Genomic DNA, 23,917 nt, shown 5'->3' with positions numbered 1-23,917 from the left:
TGTGTAACGCTATACAAGCTGCCAAAAAGTCTCAATCTTATTTACAGCACAATAAAAAATGAAATAAATGCTACACATATGTTGTCAAACTTTGAGTGCAAGTAAATAATAAAAAAAAACTTTAATATATTTAATATTGGACTGCTATATATTGCAACGTTAGCACAAAATTTGAAATAAAACAATACCACGCATCCTCAAATATCAACTCCAATTAGAATCTAACACTATTTGCTCAGCTCGTACTTAGCGTGTTGTGGCTTCGGACTTCTATATATCGCAATTCAGAATATCCCACTAAGCTTTGTAATCAGAAAGCTCAGGGTTTGCTTTTATTTACGGCAGTCACTCTACAATCTTAATACCTTCTAATAAATAACTTTTAATCATATAAGGACAATACTCTAAATTTAAATAATCCCTGGGGATCAACTAAATAATAAACTAAATAATAAACTAAATAATATATTCAATATTGGACTGCTTTATATTGCAACGTTAGTACAGGATTTGAAATAAACAACATCCAACACTATTCGTGCAACTCGTACTTGGCGTTTTTTGGCTTCGGACTTCTATATATCATAATTCAGAATATCCCACTAAGATTTGTAATCAGAAAGCTCAGAATTTGCTTTTATTTACGGCAGTCACGCTACAATCTTAATACTTTCTAATAAATAACTTTTATTCATTTAAGGACAATACTCTAAAATTAAATAATCCCTGGGATCAACTAAATAATAAACTATATAATATGTTTAATATTGGACTGCTTTATATTGCAACGTTAGTACAAGATTTGAAATAAATAACTTCTAACACTATTCGTGCAACTCGTACTTGGCGTGTTTTGGCTTCGGACTTCTATATATGATAATTCGAGATATCACACTAAGATTTGTAATCAGCAAGCTCAGAATTTGCTTTTATTTACGGCAGTCACGCTACAATCTTAATACTTTCTAATAAATAACTTTTATTCATTTAAGGACAATACTCTAAAATTAAATAATCCCTGGGATCAACTAAATAATATAAACTAAATAATATATTTAATATTGGACTGCTTTAAATTGCAACGTTAGTACAAGATTTGAAATAAATAACATCTAACCCCATTCGTGCAACTCGTACTTAGCGTGTTTTGGCTTCGGACTTCTATATATCACAATTCGAAATATCACACTAAGATTTATAATCAGCAAGCTCAGAATTTGCTTTTATTTACGGCAGTCATGCTACAATCTTAATACCTTCTAATAAATAACATTTAACCATTAAAGGACAATATAATCCCTGGGCAGTAATAAGTCGAAAGAGGAGGAAGTTGTCTATTAGCGAAGTTGGGAATGGGAAGGGGTAATCCTTGCACAGAGGGGGCTACAAGGGCACAGGGGATATTGAAGGCAAGGTAAGTTGACCTGCGATTGCTGTTGGCCCCTTAAAGGGAGTAGAACTTTAAATCTGTGGTCGAAAGACCCCTCCTCCAACTTTTCTACAACTATCCGGTCTATACGGTGAGGCCTAGATACATGACACTTTGCTCTTTACTAAGCTAAGACTACTGCGATTACTTATACAAACAAATCTGTAATCTGAAAGAAAAAATATGAAGAGCATATTTAATAAATTCTGAATAGGGAAAGGGAAGACAAAAATATATATATAAAACTAACAAAAAAAAGGAAACACTTGAATTCCATCAGCGCAGAAGGAATACCAACGCCATCACACGATAAAATGTTTCTGTACAGACATTCTGGTCAACCCAGACCTGCCAAGAGAATTCGCCAATTTCCTAAGCCCACAAGAAAGAAAAAAGAAACTGTTTTAAATAATTCGACAAAGTTAGCCAATTGAAACCAGCTATCTTATCCCATGCAAAACTTGTCTACTGGTACGGACTATTCTAGCCAACGACAAAGATAAACTACGAATATAATTTTTCTTGAGCTTATATCTGCAGTTCGCTCTTCGCTGCCACCAACCCCTCGATGGCTCGAGAACGGATTTATAATACTACTTTTCAGTCAGACTCAAGAATAAAACTCACTTGGTCGAAAATCAGCGTTGAATGTGATCTGACGATCGTTTAAGTGGTTGTTTTGCCATTAGGCACAGGGCTTTCCATAATCAAAACAAGTTATATTCAGACTCAAGTTTGAAACCATTATATAGAAGTTTATTTGGTTGAACACAAAACAATACTACATACCAAGTTTTCAATCAGGAACAACCGATATGAAGCTTTTCTTGGCTTCACCAATCAGTTTACAATGCAATATATACAAAAGGGTGTTCATAGAATGACCAGATAATTACACTTAGAAGATAGAGTAATTTAACACGTATAAACGTCAATAAAGTACTACAACCATTTTTATAGTCAGCAGAGATGTTTCACAATGTTTCACAATTACATAATCTTATTGACCAACCAATAGGTAAGATGTTTCGTAAGGAAAATATCTCAGGATCAGTGGGGTAATTTAGATGATTAATTAAATAATAACAAGAGCTAAGAGCTCATATGGCACTTGTGACGAGGCAAGAAGAACTAAGAGCCAAGAGATCATATGGTATGAGCTCTAACAAAATTCTAAGAATCAATAGATTGATTTAAAAGAAAAATCAGAGGCTTAATGCCGGTCAGGATTTAAAATAAGAGCTCTGAGTCACGATATCCTTCTAAATATTAAAATTCATTGAGATCCGATCACCCACTCGTAAGTTATAAATGCCTAATTTTTCCTCTCTCTTTAGCCCCCCCCCCCCCCAGATGGTTGAATCTGGGAAAACGACTTTATCAAGTCAATTTGTGCAGCTCCCTGACACGCCTACCAATTTTCATCGTCCTAGCACGTCCAGAAGCACCAAACTCACCAAATCACTGAACCCATCCCCTCAACTCCCCCAAAGAGAGCGAATCCGGTACGATTACATCAATCACGTATATCAAGGACATTTGCTTCTTCTATCCACCAAGCTTCGTCCCGATTCCTTCACTCCAAGCGTTTTCCAAGATATTCCCCTCCAACTACCCTCAAAGTCAAAAGATGTGGTCGGGATTTGAAAAAAAGAGCTCTGAGACATGAATTCCTTTTAAATATCAAATTTCATTAAGATCCGATCACCTATTCGTAAGATAAAAATACCCCAATTTTTACGTTTTCCAAGAATTACGGTTTCCCCCTCCAACTCCCCCCAATGTCACAGGATCTGGTCGGAATTTAAAATTAGAGCTTTAAAGCACAAGATCCTTCTAAATATCAAATTTCAATAAGATCTGGTCACCCTTTTGTAAGTTACAAATACCTCATTTTTCCAAATTACCCTCCCCCCACCTCCACCAAAGAGAGCAGATCCAGTCCGGTTATGTCAGTCACGTATCTTAGTCAGGTTTTTATTCTTCCCAACCAGTTTCATCCTGATCTCTCCGCTTTAGGTATTTTCCAAGATTTCCGGTCCCCCCTCCCCCCAACTGCCCCCCCAAATGACGCTGGATCCGGTCGAGATGTAAAATAAGAGATCTGAGTTACGAGGTCCTTCTAAATATGATGTTTCATGAAGATCCAAACACTCCTTCGTAAGTTAAAAATACGTCATTTTTTCTAATTTTTCAGAATTACCCCCCCCATAGAGCGGATCCGTTCTAATTATGTAAATCACATATCTAAGACTTCTGCTTATTTTTCCCACCAAGTTTTATCCCGATCCCTCCAATCTAAGCGTTTTCCATGATTTTAGGTTCCCCCATCCCAAACTCCACAATGTCATCAGATCCGGTCGGGATTTAAAATAAGAGCTTTGAGACACGATATTCTTCTAAATATCAAATTTTATTGAGATCCGATCACCCGTTCGTAAGTTAAAAATACCCCATTTTTTCTAATTTTTCAGAATTAACCCCCCCCCAACTACCCCAAAGAGAGCGGATCCGTTCCAGTTATGTCAATCATGTATCTAGGACTTGCGCTTATTTTTCCCACCAAGTTTCATCCCGATCCCTCCACTCTAAGTGTTTTCCAAGATTTTAGGTTTCCCCTCCCAACCCCCCCCCCCTCATTGTCACCAGATCCGGTCGGGATTTAAAATAACAGCTCTGAGACACGGTATCCTTCCAAATATCAAATTTCATTAAGATCTGATCAGCCGCTCATAAGTTAAAAATACTTCATTTTTTCTATTTTTCCGAATTAACGGGGCCCCCACCCCCCACCAGATGGTCAAATCGGGAAAACAAATTCTAATTCTAGAAAAACTATTTCTAATTTAATCTGGTCTAGTCCCTAATACGCCTGCCAAACTTCATCGTCCTAGCTTACCTGGAAGTGCCTAAAGTAGAAAAACCGGGACCGACAGACAGATCGACAGAATTTGCGATTGCTATATGTCACTTGATTAATACCAAGTGCCGTAAAAATAGAATTAAATAACAATTCAACAGGAAAAAAATTAATGATGTCTTGGCCATACCGACTCATAGTCTGTGACATGTAAGGGCTTCCAATCTAAATGCCTTGAGAGGTGTAAATAGGGTCCTTTGGCCTGTGTCCTGTTCAACGTTCCCCATCCTCAATTTTGCATATATAGGGTATGCTGTATATTTTGGACTTTTGCACTTTCAGGGATAAACATGGAATGACCTTTGATGATTAAATATCTTTAATATTTGCTAAATGACGGTAGTAAATCAAATAAACTAAGCACGTTTTCCAAGGGTGGTGTTCGGTTTCTATCAAAATTAAATCCCCTCCCCAATCCGCACCTTAATCTTTCTGATTCATGATCGAACAAGAATTATTTACGGAACGTTCCTGGTCAGCAACGATAATTGCTAAAGATCCCACCTGTCGAAAGTCAAAACAGACTAAGTTCAGGATTCCACAATGATGTTGGTTTTCCACTATAATTGGTTTCCAAGAGTTCCCGAACTTGTTAACTACAAATTTCAGACTAATAGGCTGTTGCAACATAGAAGTTGACAATCAAAACATCTTAAGCATGCATTTCAAAGTGATTTTAAATTTCCACCAAATGTGGCAGTTAATGATTTCTAGCCCTGCTGAGTACAAATCCGTGGCTAATATTAAATTTGAAGTCCAAACTAAAAACAGATTGCCGCAGCAGCTCGTGCCTTGCCCATTACGCAGACGTGGCTAGTTAAATAAATGGTCAAAACTCTATACCTTTTTGAATTCAAAATCAGGGTTGTGTAAGGGCTCAAGGACTTTCAATCTACTAACTGCTATTATTAATAAAACTTGACAGCTAACATTGCTGCAATAACCGTACATAAAAATCGTGTTGACTAAAAAACGAACAGAGACAAGGTTTCCAACAAAATGTTGTCTGCAATAAATATTTTATGCAAGGCCTTTTCTGAGCTAGACACTAATATCCAAAGAGTAGTCCCATTCAATTCCCCATTCAACACTGTTTAGAAATGTAGTAGTAACCACCGTTACAACTGCTTACCACCCCAGCCCCCCTGATCTGGCCAGATATAGCCGACTGTATACATAAAACTTTGATGTTTTTATATCTTTCAAATGGCATTACTTCAAATTAAAATTAACCAATACAGTGAAAGGACTGCATCTAGCCCCATATATAGAAGGTGGAGTGGAGACGCAATTGCCACGTTCGGCAGAATTATGCAAGGCCACAGAATTAGAAAAGTTTTATACAGTGAAAGGACCACATCTAGCCACATATATAGGGGGTGAATTGGAGACGCCATTGTCACGTTTGTCCCGTTGTGAACATTATTCCGGCATCCGCCGCACCCTAGCAAAAAACCAACTCTAGCCCACTGAAACCGAAATCTTGAAAACGCATTAAAAAAAAAAAAAAAATGCTTTTTCTGCAATTGGCATTGTTTCACATTGTGAACCAACTGTTGTTGAGAAATAAGCACGCAAAACAATTCAAGCCAACAGAATTAGAAAAGTATAATATACTGAAAGGACTGCATCTAGCCCCATATGTATGAGGTGAGGTGGAGACACAAATGTCACGTTCGACCGTGATCGTGACATCTTTGTCACGTTGGGACCATTATCGGGGCATCCACTGCGACCTAGTAAAGAACCAACTCAAGCCCATAGCAACCGAAATCTCAAAAACTGAGTTTTAGAAAAAACCTGTAAGTGAGTGAGGATCGCCATTTGAAGCTGTTCAGGAATGATAAATGTTATTAAGATTAATCTTAATGGTAAATTTGTTGCAAAAATAAATTTCTGAGAAACTAAAAAAAATCGCCCTGAAATCCTCGAAAATGGTGTTGGATCGGAATGAAGATTGCATCATTGGAATCATCATAAACGAAAAGCCCATTTAGAAGAATTAATTACAGTGCCCAATCTTGAGCAACAAGGAAAATCTCACTTTTTTTGCATAGGAAGCAGTGAAAGCAACTTGCTTTTTATTACTTTTTTTCCGTCACCACTAGTGGAAGAAAATTGCTATTGCCTTTTGTAAATAACAAATCAAATGCACCTTTTTGAAAAAGTACATCCTCATATAAAAGATGATGTAATATACATATAGTTTGACAAGATAGTAGCCTATAGCCTAACACACATATCAAATAACTTTTGAAAACTTGCTTCTTCGGGGAATAATGTCATATTTGAGTGACTTCGGTGCCTGACTCCCCGTGGTTCGTTTCTTTACTAGGTTCTAGCTAAGAAAGCCTCCTCACTAGACTCCAGCTCCAGCTATGGGTGATATATACCCTAAATACCATTTAATCGCGGGTGCGGCATACACCACAACCTAGTAAAGATCAAACTCTAGCTTATATTAGAACAAGAATTTAAAAACCCGTTCAGGAAGAAAGAGAGGCTGTTAAAATCTGCCGTTCCTGACACATTTGGAAGCAGAATATCTAAAAGGGACCAGACCCCCTATATCACGTAATTTTACACACTTTCCTGTAAATTTTAAACATTTGTTTTTTTTAGGTAACATTGTAGTGAAATTTCCCGTTTGAAACTTCCCTATATGAGCAAAATTTGGCTTCATTTGTTATCAGCAAAGCACAGTTTCAATATAGTGGCATCATTTTACTTTAAAAAAAAGAAGAAAGCAATACGCCTTTCGGAATGAGATAAGTATGTTTTCATGCTTGTTTTAAAGTAGTTTTCAGAATTTTTTAGAATTCCCTTCGAATGTTCCCTTGGCATTTTTAGGCTACATTGGCGGTTGGATAACTTTGATTGTCTAAAAGCAAAACTCTGGGATATCACCCACTTCCTCAAAAGAGACATTTTAAATGCGTCCCTGATTTAGAACTTATCAGAAGTACAAAAAATGCTAACTTACTAACACCTTGTAGACCAATCTTGTAACTTTAGGTGACTATAGTCCAAACTAAAGGAAAAGATAACGGTTCACTAGTAACTCGCTGGAAGGCTTAAGACGAACTGATAATAAAATCAGATGGACACTTGTCATAGATTCCCTTTTAGTATAATAGACAGAATCATGTTATTCCAATAAACCATGTCACGTCTTACGGTATAATACTTTTTATTATTTTGAGATACCACATAATAACAAGATTCACTTTTAAGCTGTTCTTATTTAAACGTGTTATTTATATCAAGGTCTCAGTATCAGCCCTCTGTGTTTTACTAATCTGGTTTGGGTTTCGATAAAATAATATATATATATATATATATATATATATATATATATATATATATATATATATATATATATATATATATATATATATATATATATAAATCATCATTCAGTCGTATCCTGTCCAAGAAACAGAAAAACTGTTAATTTTTGTCAGAAATGCCATTCTGAGACAGGTCACTTCATCCCCTCCGGAGATAGACAATTTTATAAATATGAACTACAGAGAGAAAAAAACAGGTGTAAGCAGTCTTTACCTTTGCCCTTCCCTGGAGGACTCTTGACTTTTGGTAAAATTTTTGATTAACTCACTAATGAGATAGCTAAGAAATAGATATACCTATAGAATAAGAATTTTATCCTGATTCCAGATATAGCATTCATTTGCGTCGCAAATCAACTTACCCCCCACCACTTATGTGCAAATATACACCCTGAATTTTATACATGCAATGAATTTTTCCATTATATATTATATTTATATAAATATTTGGATTCAGGATGAAATATTAATTCTACAAGCATGTTTTTTTCTTGCTATCTCATTAGTGAATTAATCGTAAAATCTACCCTTTAAAATCTTTTTTATCCCCAGCATAATAAAAGTAAAATCGCGTCTTTATTCAGTAAAGTTCCGATTAACTGACAATTGAGATAGTTAAGGAAAAGGAATTCAAATATAAGACTCATTTGAGTTGCGAAATTTACTTAGCCCCCCCCCCTAGGCTAAAATATATACTCTGAATTTTCCATACTCTGTCTTTTCTTCAAATTGACGTAACGGTTTATTAAATAATGTACCCCATGCATACAATTCACGGTATATATTTGACCATTAGGGGATGGAGCACAGTAAATTTGAGACGATAACGAATGTTATATTTTATTCCATTATGAAAATCTGATTCTAAATAAATTACTATTTCTTAGCCATCTCATGTCAGCTAATCCTTTATTATTGAACACATCTATAACTTATAACAATTAGTAAGCCTCGGTGGCTCAGTCGGTAGAGCGTAGGTCTCATAATCCTAAGGTCGTGAGTTCGAGCCTCACCCGGGGCACTTTTTTCCAACCAATTTTTTTTTTTTTTTTTTACAAAATGGATGTCCAAAATCAGACACTGTCCAATTGATGAGATATTACCCTAGGTACAAGATTACCAATGGATAAACTAGACAGTTAATTTTCCTTTTTTTAAGCGAATCATTAGAAAAATTCATCAAAAGTTGTAAGAGATGCTTAAAAAGAAATGCTCAAGCGGTCTTGTAGCTACAGGGCAACTCTAAAACACCAATTTTACCCTTATTTTGTAAAAAGTACCTTATTTTACCTTATATTACCAATTTTGCTTACTGGGTTTTTATCTTATGGCAATTTTACAACACTAGGGGGTGGTGGGGCTGAAAACATCTGGATGTGGGTTATGGCCATGGTAATTCCGATGTTCCACTTTCCATTTCAATTCTGATGCATCTTCAAGGGTTTAAAGCTATTTTTTTTTAATCCCATAAATCTGTTTTCGCAATAAGCTTCTACACATCTGTAATTAAGATGAACCAAAATGATAGTTACTATTCCCCACTCAGCATTAAACGACCATTTTTTCTCTTTTTTACTAGGTTTTCCATGTGAGGGCAACCGTGACATAATTTTATTCGTGGTTAATATTAGAAGCACTTACGAAGTTTTTCAGTGTTCTGCCTAAGAGCTGAAATACTGTATTGTAGTTTAAATTTGGTACACATTTCGAGTGTCACAGATAATTTTTGTACAATAATTTTTCAACATTTCCTCTGTAGAATTCGGGCGAATGGATGGGTGATTATTCTTCATTTGGATTAAATTGGCGTATTTCCTGGTCGTCCATACAGCTGAAATCATCCTAAATCCCACCCTGTAGACCTTCTTGAACAATCACACATTTTATATCGCCATTTCATAAAAATCATTATACTTTATTAGGTTATACTTTATTGGAACTGCTTGTTTATTTCAATAAATTCTTGCGATATTATTTATCAAAAAGAGTTCCATTGTCTTAAGAAAAAAGACGCTTTTCTTCACAAATCAAGATTACAAAGACTCAAAGTTTACCTGGTTTGAACCCACCCTCCCCCTCCCAACTTTTTTTTGACCCGTACAAAAGTAACAAAAATACATGTCAACAAATTTTCGCACACATAAACCTTGATAATCACTAATCTAGAAGATCTTTTGTAAAGCACCCCCCCACCCAGAACAAAAATCCTGGATACAGCCCTATAGTAAGGCAATGAGCTCGGGACTCGAATAGAATGGAGGACAGGGGATGAAGGCTCTTTTCGGCTCCAAGCAACTCGCCCAAAAATCTCAAAATTTCTCCAGTAATTTCCTAGGCTATAATTTTCCTAAGGATCCTCTTTTTTTCTACATTGTTTTCAAATTAGCCCTTCCCAAATCACAATAAGTTCCATCTTAAATTTCCAACGTTAACCTAGAAGCAATGCATTCGAGGGGAAAAGGTCGGTAAGTCTATTATTTCCTTGGCACTGCTTTGAACTATTGAACGATAAATTAACGAAACAAAGACTTCATTTTATCAACGTTTCATTTTGATTTACGAGAATATATTTCAACATGTAGAAGGCTTTCTGGCAGTTGCAGATCCGGTTTTTATGGCACTTGGTATTAACCAAGTGACATATAGCAGTCGCCAATTCTGTCGGTCTGTCTGTCGGTCTGTCTGTCTGTCGGTCTGTCCCGGTTTTGCTACTTTAGGCACTTCCAGGTAAGCTAGGACGATGAAATTTGGCAAGCGTATCAGGGACCGGACCAGATTAAATTAGAAATAGTCGTTTTCCCGATTTGACCATCTGGGGGGGAGTGGGGGCCCGGTTAATTCGCAAAAAATAGAAAAAATGAAGTATTTTTAACTTATCAGCGGGTATTTGGATCTTAATGAAATTTAATGTTTGAAATGATATTGTGTCTTAGAGCTTTTATTTTAAATCGCGACCGGATCTGATGACATTGGGGGGAGTTGGAGGGAGAAAACCTAAAGTCCCGGTTCTGCTACTTTAGGCACTTCCAGGTAAGCTAGGACGATGAAATTTGGCAAGCGTATCAGGGACCGGACCAGATTAAATTAGAAATAGTCATTTTCCCGATTTGACCATCTGGGGGGGGGGGGGAGTAGGGGCCGGTTTAATTCGGAAAAAATAGAAAAAATGAAGTATTTTTAACTTATGAGCGGGTGATTGGATCTTAATGAAATTTGATGTTGGGAATGATATTGTGTCTCAGAGCTCTTATTTTAAATCCCGACTGGGTCTGATGACATTGGGGGGAGTTGGAGGGGGAAACCTAAAATCTTGGAAAACACTTCCAGTAGAGTAGAGGGATCGGGATGAAACTTGATGGGAAAAATAAGCGCAAGTCCCAGATACATGATTGACATAATCGGAACTTATTTGCTCTCTTTGGGGTAGTTGGGAGGGGGGAGTAAGTCTTAAAAATTAGAAAAATGAGGTATTTTCAACTTACGAACGGGTGATCGGATCTCAATGAAATTTGATGTTTGGAATGATATTGTGTCTCAGAGCTCTTATTTTAAATCCCGACTGGGTCTGATGACATTGGGGGGAGTTGGAGGGGGGAAACCTAAAATCTTGGAAAACACTTAGAGTAGAGGGATCGGGATGAAACTTGATGGGAAAAATAAGCGCAAGTCCCAGATACATGATTGACATAATCGGAACTTATTTGCTCTCTTTGGGGTAGTTGGGAGGGGGGGGAGTAAGTCTTAAAAATTAGAAAAATGAGGTATTTTCAACTTACGAACGGGTGATCGGATCTCAATGAAATTTGATGTTTAGAAGGATATCGTGTCTTAGAGCTCTTATTTTAAATCCCGACCGGATCTGGTGATGGGGGCGGGGAGTTGGGAGGGGGAAACCTAAAACTTGGAAAACACTTAGAGTGGAGGGATCGGGATGAAACATGGTGGGAAAAATAAACACAAGTCCTAGATAGATGATTGACATAAACGGAACGGATCCGCTCTCTTTTGGGTAGTTGGGGGGGGGGGGTTAATCCTGAAAAATTTGAAAAAATGAGGTATTTTTAACTTACGAACAGGTGATTGGATCTCCATGAAATTTGATTTTTAGAAGGATATCGTGGCTCAAAGCTCTTATTTTAAATCCTGACCGGATCTGGTGACATTGGGGGAAGTTTGGGGTGGGGAGACCTAAAATGATGGGAAACGCTTAGATTTAAAATTGAGGTATTTGTAACTTACGAAAGGGTAACCAGATCTTAATTAAATTTGATATTTAGAAGGATCTTGTGCTATAAAGTTCTAATTTCAAATTCCGACCAGATCCTGTGACATTCGGGGGAGTTGGAAGGGCGGATCCGGTCTCTTTGGGGGAGTGGGGGCGAGGGTTAATTCTGAAAGATTATAAAAATGAGGTATTTCATTAGGTTCTTTAGGATTCTTTAGGTTCTGACCTTCTCACAAGTACCAAATGAGCTCTTGGCTCTTGGCTCTTCCGACCTCGTACCATATGAGCTCTCGGCTCTTCCGACCTCGTCACAAGTGCCATATGAGCTCTTAGCTCTTGTTATATTCTTTCTTAAACCCTAATTATGCAATCCTATAGACGAACATAGGCAATAGAAGTTGTGAAAACAAAATTAGAAAAGCACATGGCAAAACAACATCAAAAGTAACAAAGGCACCAAGTAACTATTGAGCAAAAGATATTTAGAAAACACAAAAATAGACAATAAAATGATAATGGCCTAATTGTTAGCATATAGAAATCCAAAATGTTTAGTAAATTTATACTGGGCAAGAAGGCTCGTTAATGCCTCCCAAGAGGCACAAGCGGCCCAGTTAATGGATTTTGATTTCCAGTATATCAAATATATGGAAAAGAACGCGTTAGGCCAGAGTTTAAGCAATAAATCGAATACATTTCACCAGGCACGTAGGCAGGAATTTTTTCGGGGGGGGGGGGCAAAACCTTCGAAACAGCAGATATATTGTAATACTTTTTTATTTAGTAATGCAAAAAGCACGTATATCGGAAAATACAGATTAACTTTAATCTGTAGTATTGTAGCGGATGAGGGGAAGAAGACTGAAGCCTCAAAAGTACGTTTTAGGCTCATGTTATGTTCAGCCGTCCTGGCCGAGTTGGTTGGTGCGCTGGATTCGGGATCCTTTGTCTGAGAGGACGCGGGTTCGAATCCCAGTGTACCCAATTCTTCAGTTGGGACAGGGGTCAGTGGCGTGACTCTGTAAGCTTAGCCAGAGTCGACCCAGCTCTAAATGGGTACCTGGAGAAATCTGGGGAAGGTAAACAGGAAGGGTGTGTGAAAGCACAGGATGGCTGGCCCCCAACCCCCCATTGCACTTCCTGGCTGAAGGGCCAAGAAACGGAGATCAGCACCGCCGGTAGGGACTGTAAAGTCTAATGCCGTATCCTTTACCTTATCCTTTACCTTTATGTTCATAGCGATTAGAACCAGTGATTAATCTATTATGTCCCACTGAAAGGAAAATTTTAGGGTTAACAGTGCAATATGGGTGCTGCGGGGGGTAGTTTTTCTATTGCAAAAACGTAGATTTTAATGAAAAATGATAGTTTCCAAAATTGATCCATTAAAAGCTGTACTTTATCTTGAAAATGGGGGATAAACGCTCTAATATCAAGGATAATTCTATTTTGCTGTGGAAAGCAAACTCTTTACAAAAAAGAACAAAAAAAAAAAAAAGTACAATTGCTAATTACTTCAAAGAGGGTAGAAAGTTAGACAGAAAATGGATTAGTAATTGGGCAGTGACTTGACCGGATAATTGTATGCTGTAAAATCCTCCCAAAAAGGCTTCACATATGTATCTAGATTCTTAATAAATGTCCTATTTATGCCAGAAATCCCAAGAAACCATGGGGAAATTAAGCATTTCACAAAATTTCGGGGGCGGGGGCCTTCGTGCCAGCAATTCACACTTTTTCGACTTTTCCCCAGTGGAAAAATTTAGTAGGGACCTTAGAGATCCCCCAAAACTTTTCTTTAGCAGAGGCTAACCAACCTCTGTCTCCCTTCAAAATCATCCAATCATCCTCGCAGATCCTATGTGGATAGAGACTTATCTTCAAAATTTGGTACTTGTGTCTTTTAGCCACCACACTCAAGTTCTGTCGAGAAGTGAAGTTTGATTTTGACTCTTGCTTACTAGATTCATAGCTGAAAAATTTTTATTCTTTTTCTAATGACTTTAAAAGTCATTTTTTCTTATTCATTTAAATTGTCAAAGGTGTTTTCTATAGGGTGTTGGCTTGTGAGATGTTTCAAACAGGCTAAATTGGATACTTAGGTCTACTTTTGCAGTATTAGCAGAGTTTTTAACTAGTTTTCTTATTCATTTAAATTGTCAAAGGTGTTTTCTATAGGGTGTTGGCTTGTGAGATGTTTCAAACAGGCTAAATTGGATACTTAGGTCTACTTTTGCAGTATTAGCAGAGTTTTTAACTAGTTTTCTTATTCATTTAAATTGTCAAAGGTGTTTTCTATAGGGTGTTGGCTTGTGAGATGTTTCAAACAGGCTAAATTGGATACTTAGGTCTACTTTTGCAGTATTAGCGGAGTTTTTAACTAGTTTTCTTATTCATTTAAATTGTCAAAGGTGTTTTCTATAGGGTGTTGGCTTGTGAGATGTTTCAAACAGGCTAAATTGGCTACTTAGGTCTACTTTTGCAGTATTAGCAGAGTTTTTAACTAGTTTTCTTATTCATTTAAATTGTCAAAGGTGTTTTCTATAGGGTGTTGGCTTGTGAGATGTTTCAAACAGGCTAAATTGGATACTTAGGTCTACTTTTGCAGTATTAGCAGAGTTTTTTTTTTTTTTTAACTAGTTTTCTTATTCATTTAAATTGTCAAAGGTGTTTTCTATAGGGTGTTGGCTTGTGAGATGTTTCAAACAGACTAAATTAGCTACTTAGGTCTACTTTTGCAGTATTAGCAGAGTTTTTAACTAGTTTTCTTATTCATTTAAATTGTCAAAGGTGTTTTCTATAGGGTGTTGGCTTGTGAGATGTTTCCAACAGGCTAAATTGGATACTTAGGTCTACTTTTGCAGTATTAGCAGAGTTTTTAACTAGTTTTCTTATTCATTTAAATTGTCAAAGGTGTTTTTCTATAGGGTGTCGGCTTGTGAGATGCTTCAAACAGGCTAAATTGGCTACTTAGGTCTACTTTTGCAGTATTAGCAGAGTTTTTAACTAGTTTTCTTATTCATTTAAATTGTCAAAAGTGTTTTCTATAGGGTGTTGGCTTGTGAGATGTTTCAAACAGGCTAAATTGGATACTTAGGTCTACTTTTGCAGTATTAGCAGAGTTTTTAACTAGTTTTCTTATTCATTTAAATTGTCAAAGGTGTTTTTCTATAGGGTGTCGGCTTGTGAGATGCTTCAAACAGACTAAATTGGCTACTTAGGTCTACTTTTGCAGTATTAGCAGAGTTTTTAACTAGTTTTCTTATTCATTTAAATTGTCAAAGGTGTTTTCTATAGGGTGTTGGCTTGTGAGATGTTTCAAACAGGCTAAATTGGATACTTAGGTCTACTTTTGCAGTATTAGCAGAGTCTCTAATAAGTTTTCTTCTTCATTTAAATTCTCAAAGGTGTTTTCTATTGGGTGTTGGCTTGTGAGATGTTTCAAACAGGCTAAATTGGCTACTTAGGTCTACTTTTGCAGTATCAGCAGAATTTCTAATAAGTTTTCTTATTCATTTAAATTATCAAAGGTGTTTTTTTATAAGGTGTTGGCTTGTGAGATGTTTCAGACAGGCTAAATTGGCTACTTAGGTCTACTTTTGTAGTACCAGCAGAATTTCTAATTCTGCACATACACTACAAGTAAGAAAAATACTTATCTCTATAGTCAGAATTGCATCCTGAATCCAAAGTTATTGTGCATTTGCATCAGAAAGGAAATTAATATTCACCATATACAGACCTAGCCAATACCAATTCAGGGTATATATTTGGACGTTAGTGAGTATGTGTGTATGTATGTGTATATGTATGTATATGTATATGTATGTGTGTATGTATATGTATGTATATGTATATGTATATATATATATGTATATATGTAAGCCCTATAGATAGGTAGAGTTGCTCCATAGGAGGCTTAGGCCAAGTAGGACCTTGTCCCAGTGGGGCTCATAATAGAAACTGGGAAACCCTCCCCTGGGGGTCATAATTTCAGGTGGAGGAGGAAGAAGGCCCCTCAAATGTACACTCAGTAGGGCCAACTGCCGTGTTCACGCGTCAGATGAGTTACAAACCTTCTCCCAGTAATGGGTTAAATTGCATGGTGAAGCAGAACACCATCGTGGGAGGATCCTCTATAGGAGGACAACTGCGGCAGGGCGTAAGATCCAGATTTATGGACAACGGCCTCTGTAAAGGGCTGCCTCGACCCTTTTGGGGTACCTGCAAGACTGGGAAACTTGCGGTCAATTTTTCCCACTTGAGGAGTGGCGCCCCTCGAGGAAATTATAGCCTAGTAAACAACACAGCACTCGTACGGGATTCTGATTATTGGATAATTTTCTGGGCTTGGTTTGTTTTGATGGGCGTTTTCGGGCTGAAAAACCTCTTCCTAGCTAATTTATCTACTATGGGCTGCCTCCCCGTAGTAGCATAATATTTGTAGGCATGAATATATAATGAGTCGGAGGTAATAGGCTTGGGACTGTCTGTGCAGGATTTCGACTCTTGTTGATAGAAGAGCATCGCCAAGTGCTGAAAACCATGTTGTGACCAAGATGGGCCCAGGATTGCACAAAGCCTCCAACTTACTGGAGGTCCCAGGGACTTCTTGCTGTCCGGTTCTAAGCCGGCTTAAGCGCTTCGGTGTAGACTTGAGAAGATATGTTGGTCCCCATCCTACACTGGTATCCGGGATCACTGCTTTTCTTGAGGCCAAAATAATTTCAAAGATTTAAAGAACATGAAAATTGGAACTTGGAATGTTACGACGTTAAAAAATGACTATCGCATCGACATTTTGACTGACGAATTCAGACGGTTTGAACTGGATTTATTAGGAGTTTCAGAAACTCATATCCCAGGGGTAGGAAGCATGAAATTAGGTGACATAGAATTTGTTTACTCAGGAAGGAAGGATGGGGTACATAGACAGGGAGTAGGGCTCATGATGAATAAGGAAGCTGCGAAGTCTTGTTTAGGCTGGGAAGGTATTAATAATAGAATACTAATTGCTCATTTTATGACTAAAAAGTTTAGGGTATCAGTTATAGCAGTATATGCCCCCATTGAACCAACTGATGGAGATACTAGTGACTCAGATGAATTTTACTTACAGTTACAGGAGCAAATAGACAGGGTACCAGGTAGAAATATGGTGTTTTTGCTAGGAGATTTTAATGCCCAGGTTGGTAGAAATAGGGATAGATGGTATCCTAGCCTAGGTAATTTTGGTGTAGGAAAAGAAAACAGTAATGGCTATAGGCTTTTGCAATTTTGTAGGTATAACAATCTAGTTATAACCAATACAGTGTTTGGTCACAAAATGGCCCATAAGTTGACATGGTATTCACGTGATGGTAAGACAGCAAACCTTATTGATTATGTTATTGTAAACAGAAGACTAGCAGGATCAATACAAGATACTAGGGTGTATAGGAGTGCCGTTATTGATGTTAAAAGTAAAGATCACCATCTAGTAGTGTCTAAGGTTAATTTAAAGCTGAAATTTCGGAAGAGTAACTCCCTCTCGGAAAGTTATGATGTTGGTAGACTTCAGGATGAAAATTTGAGAAAAAAATTCCAGGAACAGTTGAGTACTAAACTTGAGGGTTTAAAATTTGACAATGTGGAAGATGGATGGAATAATTTCAGAAAAACAATTTGTGAAGTTGCTGATGGTTTCCTAGGGAAGAGTGCTAAGACAGCAACTAGGAATATTAGTGAAAAAGCTTTAGGTTTAATAGAGAGTAGAAGGGGTTTGTATAAGAATTATCTGAGCGATAGGTCGTATGAAAACAAAAGGAATGCAAAGAAAGTGGAGAAAGCATTAAAATATGAACTAAGGAGATGTGAAATGGAGGCGATGGATAAAATTGCTGAGGATCTGGAAGATGCGGCTAGACGGCATAATAGTAAAATATTATATTCAATATATTGAATATATATATATTCAATATATTCAATATAATGAATTCAATCAATATTATATATTGAAAGGGAGTAGCCGATCCGGACTAGTCCCAGTTAAAGATAGAAATGGGGTCACAATTAGTGATAAGGAAAAAGTTAAAGAAAGATGGGTGGAACATTTTGAGAATGTGCTAAACCGAGATACAGTTGCAGGAAAAGATATAGATGAAACTGAAAAAGTTTGTGATACCTTGGATGTGAAGGAAGATTTGTTTAGTGAGGAAGAATTAGCGACAGTACTAGAAGGATTAAAAAATAATAAGGCCCCAGGTGCTGATAGTATGATTAATGAGTTCCTTAAATATGGTGGCTCTGAGGTTAGGAATAAGCTACTGAAGATTATGAACATGATTTTTGAAAAAGGGGAAGTACCCAATGATTTTAGGAAAACCTTAATTAAACCACTGTATAAGAAAGGTGACAAGAGTGAATGTCGGAATTATCGAGGCATTAGTCTGGTCTCTGTAGGTAGCAAATTACTGAGTAATATGATACTTTTTAGACTGAGACATGCTGTAGACAAAGTTTTAAGGGAAGAACAATGCGGTTTTAGAAAAGGTAGAGGATGTGTCGACCATGTTTTCACTCTTAGGTTAATAATTGAGAAGTCCCTTCGTTGTCAAACACCTTTGGTCCTTAGTTTTATCGATTATGAGCAAGCTTTCGATTCTGTTGATAGAACAGCGTTAACAAAGGTCTTATCGTTATATGGTATACCAGAAAAATACATTAAAGTGATTTGCGCTATGTACGAGAATAATACTGCTGCGGTTAAGGTAGGAAATGAGGTTAGCAACTGGTTTTGTATTAAATCAGGAGTTAAGCAGGGTTGTGTTCTATCCCCCTTTATATGGATCATTTTGATGGACTTCGTCTTAAGGAGCACAGGAAAGGCAATTGGAGACCATGGAATCAAATGGGGAGGAAGAACGCTCCTGGACTTAGATTATGCTGATGATTTAAGCATATTAGATGAAAGTGTGAGCAAAATGAATGAATTTTTAGAGGTTTTACGAGTTCAGGGTGCTAAAATAGGCTTGAAAATTAATGTTAAGAAGACTAAGTCACTAAGGTTAGGAATAAGTGAAGATGAACAGGTGACCTTAGGTAACGAAAAGATTGATCAGGTTGGGAGCTTCAGTTACCTTGGTAGTATTATTAGTAAAGATGGTGGGAGCAGTGAGGATGTTAAAAGTAGAATAGCTAAAGCTCAGGGTGTTTTTTCACAGTTAAAAAAAGTTTGGAAGAATAGAAAGATAAGCCTACAAACCAAGATTAGAATATTGGAAGCTACAGTGATGACAGTGGTCAAATATGGCTCTGAAGCATGGACACTCCGAAAAGCAGATGAAAATTTACTAGATGTTTTCCAGAGAAATTGCCTACGGATTGTTCTGGGTACCCGGCTGACTGACCGTATTTCAAACAGTAGGTTGTACGAAAAGTGTGGTTCAATCCCGCTTTCTGGGGCTATAATGAAAGAAAGGTTGAGATGGCTAGGCCACGTTCTACGGATGAAGGATGACAGATTACCGAAGATTGTCCTTTTTGGCCAACCTTCTGGGACTACACGGAAAGCAGGTCGTCCTTGTCTGGGTTGGGAGGATGTCATAAATAAGGATTTAAAGGAAATGGGAACTTCCTGGGAGGGTGTAAAGAGGGAGGCTTTAAATAGATTAGGTTGGAGGAGGAGCGTGCGTAGCTGTGTTGGCCTCAGGCGGCTTGGTGCTGCAGTGAGTTATTAGTAGTAGTAGTAGTAATGAAATAAAACAAAATACAGGTTTTTTCAGACAACGGAGTGAAATACATTCAGTTTATGATCTGTATTGGTAGGAAATAGTGTCTGACCATGGATGTTAAAATGGCAATTTGGGATTTGCTAAGAAGAAGAGGCAATTAGACTTTTCCAGGATAAGCGGGTGTTCCCCAAAACAAAACAGTGCGTCAATAGACACAGCCTGACTTTATACTCTTTGGATAAGGAACCTTTTTGGAAGAATAAAACTAGGCCATGTGTGTACAACCTAACCCAACCTACTTTAACTTCTCGACAGAACTTGAGTGTGGTGGCTATAAAATACAGGTACCCAAAATTTTTGTTGAATTGGATCTCTTCTTCTTCTTTTCCAAAAACACCACATACCATTTTCTTTTAATTTTTTTTTTCAATCAGGGCGCATCTAAGTACACACTAGAGCAGGGACGTGCATAAGAGGGCGGTCTTGAGGCACATCCTCCCAAATGCTGAATATTCCCAACTTTTAAGTGCTTCTTATTCAAATGTCACTGCAACCATGATACAAAATAACCCTCCTAGCCATCCCCTCACTATGTTCTATGTAACTGATAAACAATTTACCTTTAACCTAGTCCTCGTTCCTAAGTATTTCTATTTTTCCAGAAATTATGTCTCTATCTCTATAAATTCACCTCACAACGATTTTTAAAATCAATCTTTACATATATTGTTGTTCTTTGAAAGACGCATCATTTTCAACAATTGTGAACTTGCGTTCTTTGAATGGTCCTCTAGGCATATTTCAAATTTTAACTCTTGATTTAACAGCTTCCTATATATACGCATATGTTATATATACGCACAATTGATAGGCATATATGTGCATATATATATATATATATATATATATATATATATATATATATATATATATATATATATATATATATATATATATATATATATATAGATATGCACAATTAATGTTGGTTCAGATTCCGCAGTGACTATTCAAAACTGATTACAAAGGTGATAATTTTTCTTTCTTTTACTTTTTGATAAAAAGCACTGGACATAGCAAATTACTTTCGAATGAGCCCTTAATCAACTCTATGATGTGCTAGTGCCCCCTAGAGGCGAAGAAAAACAATGAAAGAGTAGGACATATCAGAGATACCCATGCAAAAAGTGATTTTCCTCGTTGTTCAAGCCAGGAAGTTGCGTGTTTGAAGAGAGATGTATTCTGAAACTCAAAACAGTGATTCTATGCGCCGGCATCGGCGTCATTCAGGGGGGGGGTGTTATCCCCCAATAATTTGAAAAAAATTATAATTTATTAACTCAACCCAAATTAATAACTGTTGACAAACTGGACTGTGTTGCCAGGTTCAATTTAAACTAACTTCTTATTTTTCAATTAACGTTGATACAGGAAAAATTAAGATAACGCTGGTCATTTTTAAGTTCCACACGGGTATAATTCTACTGCTCCACATCACGCATAGAAATTTGTGCGCTACGCATGGCATACTTCTATCTTGCGTAGCGTACACCGCGAGGTGTAGACGATTTGAAAGTGGTCCGCCCCTCGAAAAGACGTTTTACTCAAAGATTAAGCTTCTTAACACGCATTAAAATGATATAAGCGTGAGAGGGGTTGGCAGCAACCCCTAATAGACAAAACTTTATTCTCTGATCTTGGAATTAAATGGAAGCTACGAATACTAAAAAAATATCATAATTTGCGTCCGAATAAGTGTCTTAGTGTTTCTTTTCCTATTTCAAGTATACATCTCATGAATGTTTGTTCCATTTTAATCGAATATATTACAATCTAGATCACTCTACTTGTTCCATTTAAAACTTTCTCAGCAGCCTTCAGAGAAAAATCACCATGAAAGATAGCAAAGAAATTTTAATGAAGTGAAAACTGAGTCAGTTTTGAGTCAATGAAAACTGAGTCAGGTTTCAGGGTGTTTTCATTTCAGAATGACATGGGTTAATTTACCAGCTTAATTCAATAAATATTAAATAATGAGCATTAAAAACATACAATGTTTGAATCCTTTCACTTTCTTTTAAACATTACAAGACCTAAATGCGTCAACTTTATGAAGTAAACAAGATTCAGAATACAACCTAGGACAAAGGTAACCAACCTACATATGCCCAAATCCTTGCCTAAAATACATACTAATTTGAAGAATCAACAGGATCAAGTCTTCACATCACGGACGCAATTTAGGGGAAAGGAACCATACCATGATCCGTTTTTATTTTCTAGAAACAGCAGAAATACTTGAGGCTATTAAAGACACTTTGCCTCCGTCTCCACCCTTATTATATGTGTGGATTTACCAAAGTTAGTCAAGGCTCAGGCCACAAAGAGCAACAATTCTCTACCCTTGGATACCCGCACGATATCATGGTTTCCCGATAAGGGTGGGAGAGGGTGTGTGACCAAGCATTCGACTCCTGGAATCCCATAAACAAATGGAAAACGGGTAAAACACTTTCTAGTAAAGTAGTCTATTCATAAATATTTCGCCCATTCCGGATATATTTACAGGCCTGTCCCGATCCCACTCCCAGGAGAAATATATTCCAAGCAAGATGGTTTCCCTGTTTTATTAGTTGCAGTTGGGCATAAATAATTCTTATCCACACTATAAAGGTGTCATGAATAAAACAACCATGAATAAGAGTAGAGGAGGGTTGTTGGTAAAAAAAAGCAAGGTCGACAGGAAAGAGCTAGGAAGCAAAAATGAGTTGATGTACTCAAACAGATACGTCAAATAATCAATGCAAGACAACTCGCACATGTCTCCAAGGGAGGTTTAAAACCCACAAAACTGTGTATGAACGAACAGTTTCCTGACCCCTATACTGCCCCTCCCGTTTTATTCAGTTAATATACGAAGCACAAAGAAGGACATTATGCCAGCAACTTCCGAAAGCGACGAGCACCTCTTTACCCCTCCATGTACAGAATTTAACAGATTTTATTATTATTTCCACAACCTGCTATAATTTTTTTTTACTTGCCTGCCTATTGGGGTTTCGAAGAATTTACCCTCTTGCCTCGAATAAATAGAAGCCTCCCGACCGTGTTGGATGTCTCGGGGTCACAACTGCGTGATCCTTCACATAAGTTAAACAGCACGATTCAATTAGCATTATAATAGTATTTGACATTTTTGACACCACAATAACGACAAAAAAGTAAAGAAAAACAAAAGTAGCAGACGGAACTGCTCAAGTGTTTTTTTTTTATTATTATTTAATAGATACCATTTAAGGTTTTTATGAATTTCAGACGCCGATTTCCAGCTGCTTTATCAAATAGCTGGTGGTAACGAACAGTGAGTGAGGAGCGATTTGGCTCAGTAGTAACCAAAATTCTAAGAAACAGAGTTAGGATAACAATTGACACATCAAAAGAATCGACTTTCGATGCTTACTCAAAATCTATAAAATTTATTAAGTTCAATGTTGTCCATAAAAATCACGAGTCTTGGAATATTTGCCAAATTTTGGAAAAAGGGCACAAACATCCCCAAAACGTCGACTGATCTTAATGAAAATCACACAATCAGATTCAGCATATCAGAGAACCCTACTGTAGAGGATTCAAGCACGTACAAATATGGAATTTTTCATTTTTGCCAGAAGAAAGGTCACGGATCCGTGTGTAATTGTTTTTTTCTCTCTTTTTGTTTTCTCCAGTTGTGACCATATCGAACCAGTAATTCTAGAAGCTCGAGAGAGGGCGCATTTAATCGGAAATCCGAAGTTCTAGTGCCCTTTTTAAGTGACCAAAAATATTGAAGGACCACTAGTCCCCCTCCCACGCCCATCTTCCCCCTTAAAGTGTTCCGATAAGAATTTTGGGATAGCCATTGTGTTCAGCATAGTCAAAAGATTTAATAACTATGTCGTTGAGGGTAACTTGATCCCCACAGACCCGGGGGGAAGGCCTGCAAGCTATGAATTTTGCCCATTGTTTACGTATAGTATTGGTTATTGGGAAGCATACGTTTTTCGGGAGGAGGGGGTTTCTGGAGGGGGAGGTACATGAGAGGATCATTTCATTGAGGAATTTTTCATGGGATAAGGGAATTTTCCATGGACAGGGAGCCGGGTTTCCGGCCATTATTTAAAAAACGATGAAAAATTAAATTAAAAAAGAACAAGTTTTTTCAACTGAAAATAAGGGGTCACATAAAACCGCAGTAAAATTATTACGTATATGAGGGAGATTGCCCCTCCTCAATACCTCACT

General features: G+C 37.2%; 1 protein-coding gene and 1 non-coding gene across 6 annotated transcripts in view; one reads left to right on the top strand and one right to left on the bottom strand.

Moving 5' to 3' along the window:
* LOC136031325 (trehalase-like) overlaps window positions 1-23,917 on the bottom strand; it is an 87,553-nt gene that overhangs the window by 42,477 nt on the left and 21,159 nt on the right. The window contains exon 1 of one of the 5 annotated variants that reach the window (XM_065710804.1): window positions 7,333-7,486. The exons of the other annotated variants lie outside the window; for them this stretch is intronic. The gene's annotated coding sequence lies outside the window, so the exon portion shown is untranslated. Of the gene's footprint in view, window positions 1-7,332; window positions 7,487-23,917 lie in introns of those variants that run through there. 5 annotated transcript variants of the gene reach the window in all.
* Window positions 8,648-8,720, top strand: Trnam-cau (transfer RNA methionine (anticodon CAU)). Its single transcript has one exon. It is a non-coding gene; the product is annotated as a tRNA-Met (tRNA).

This window comes from Artemia franciscana, chromosome 9 (genome assembly GCF_032884065.1).
Source record: "Artemia franciscana chromosome 9, ASM3288406v1, whole genome shotgun sequence".
Classification (NCBI taxonomy): domain Eukaryota; kingdom Metazoa; phylum Arthropoda; class Branchiopoda; order Anostraca; family Artemiidae; genus Artemia; species Artemia franciscana.
The sequence above is the reverse complement of the archived record's forward strand: the minus strand, read 5'-3'. Positions and strand labels throughout refer to the sequence as shown.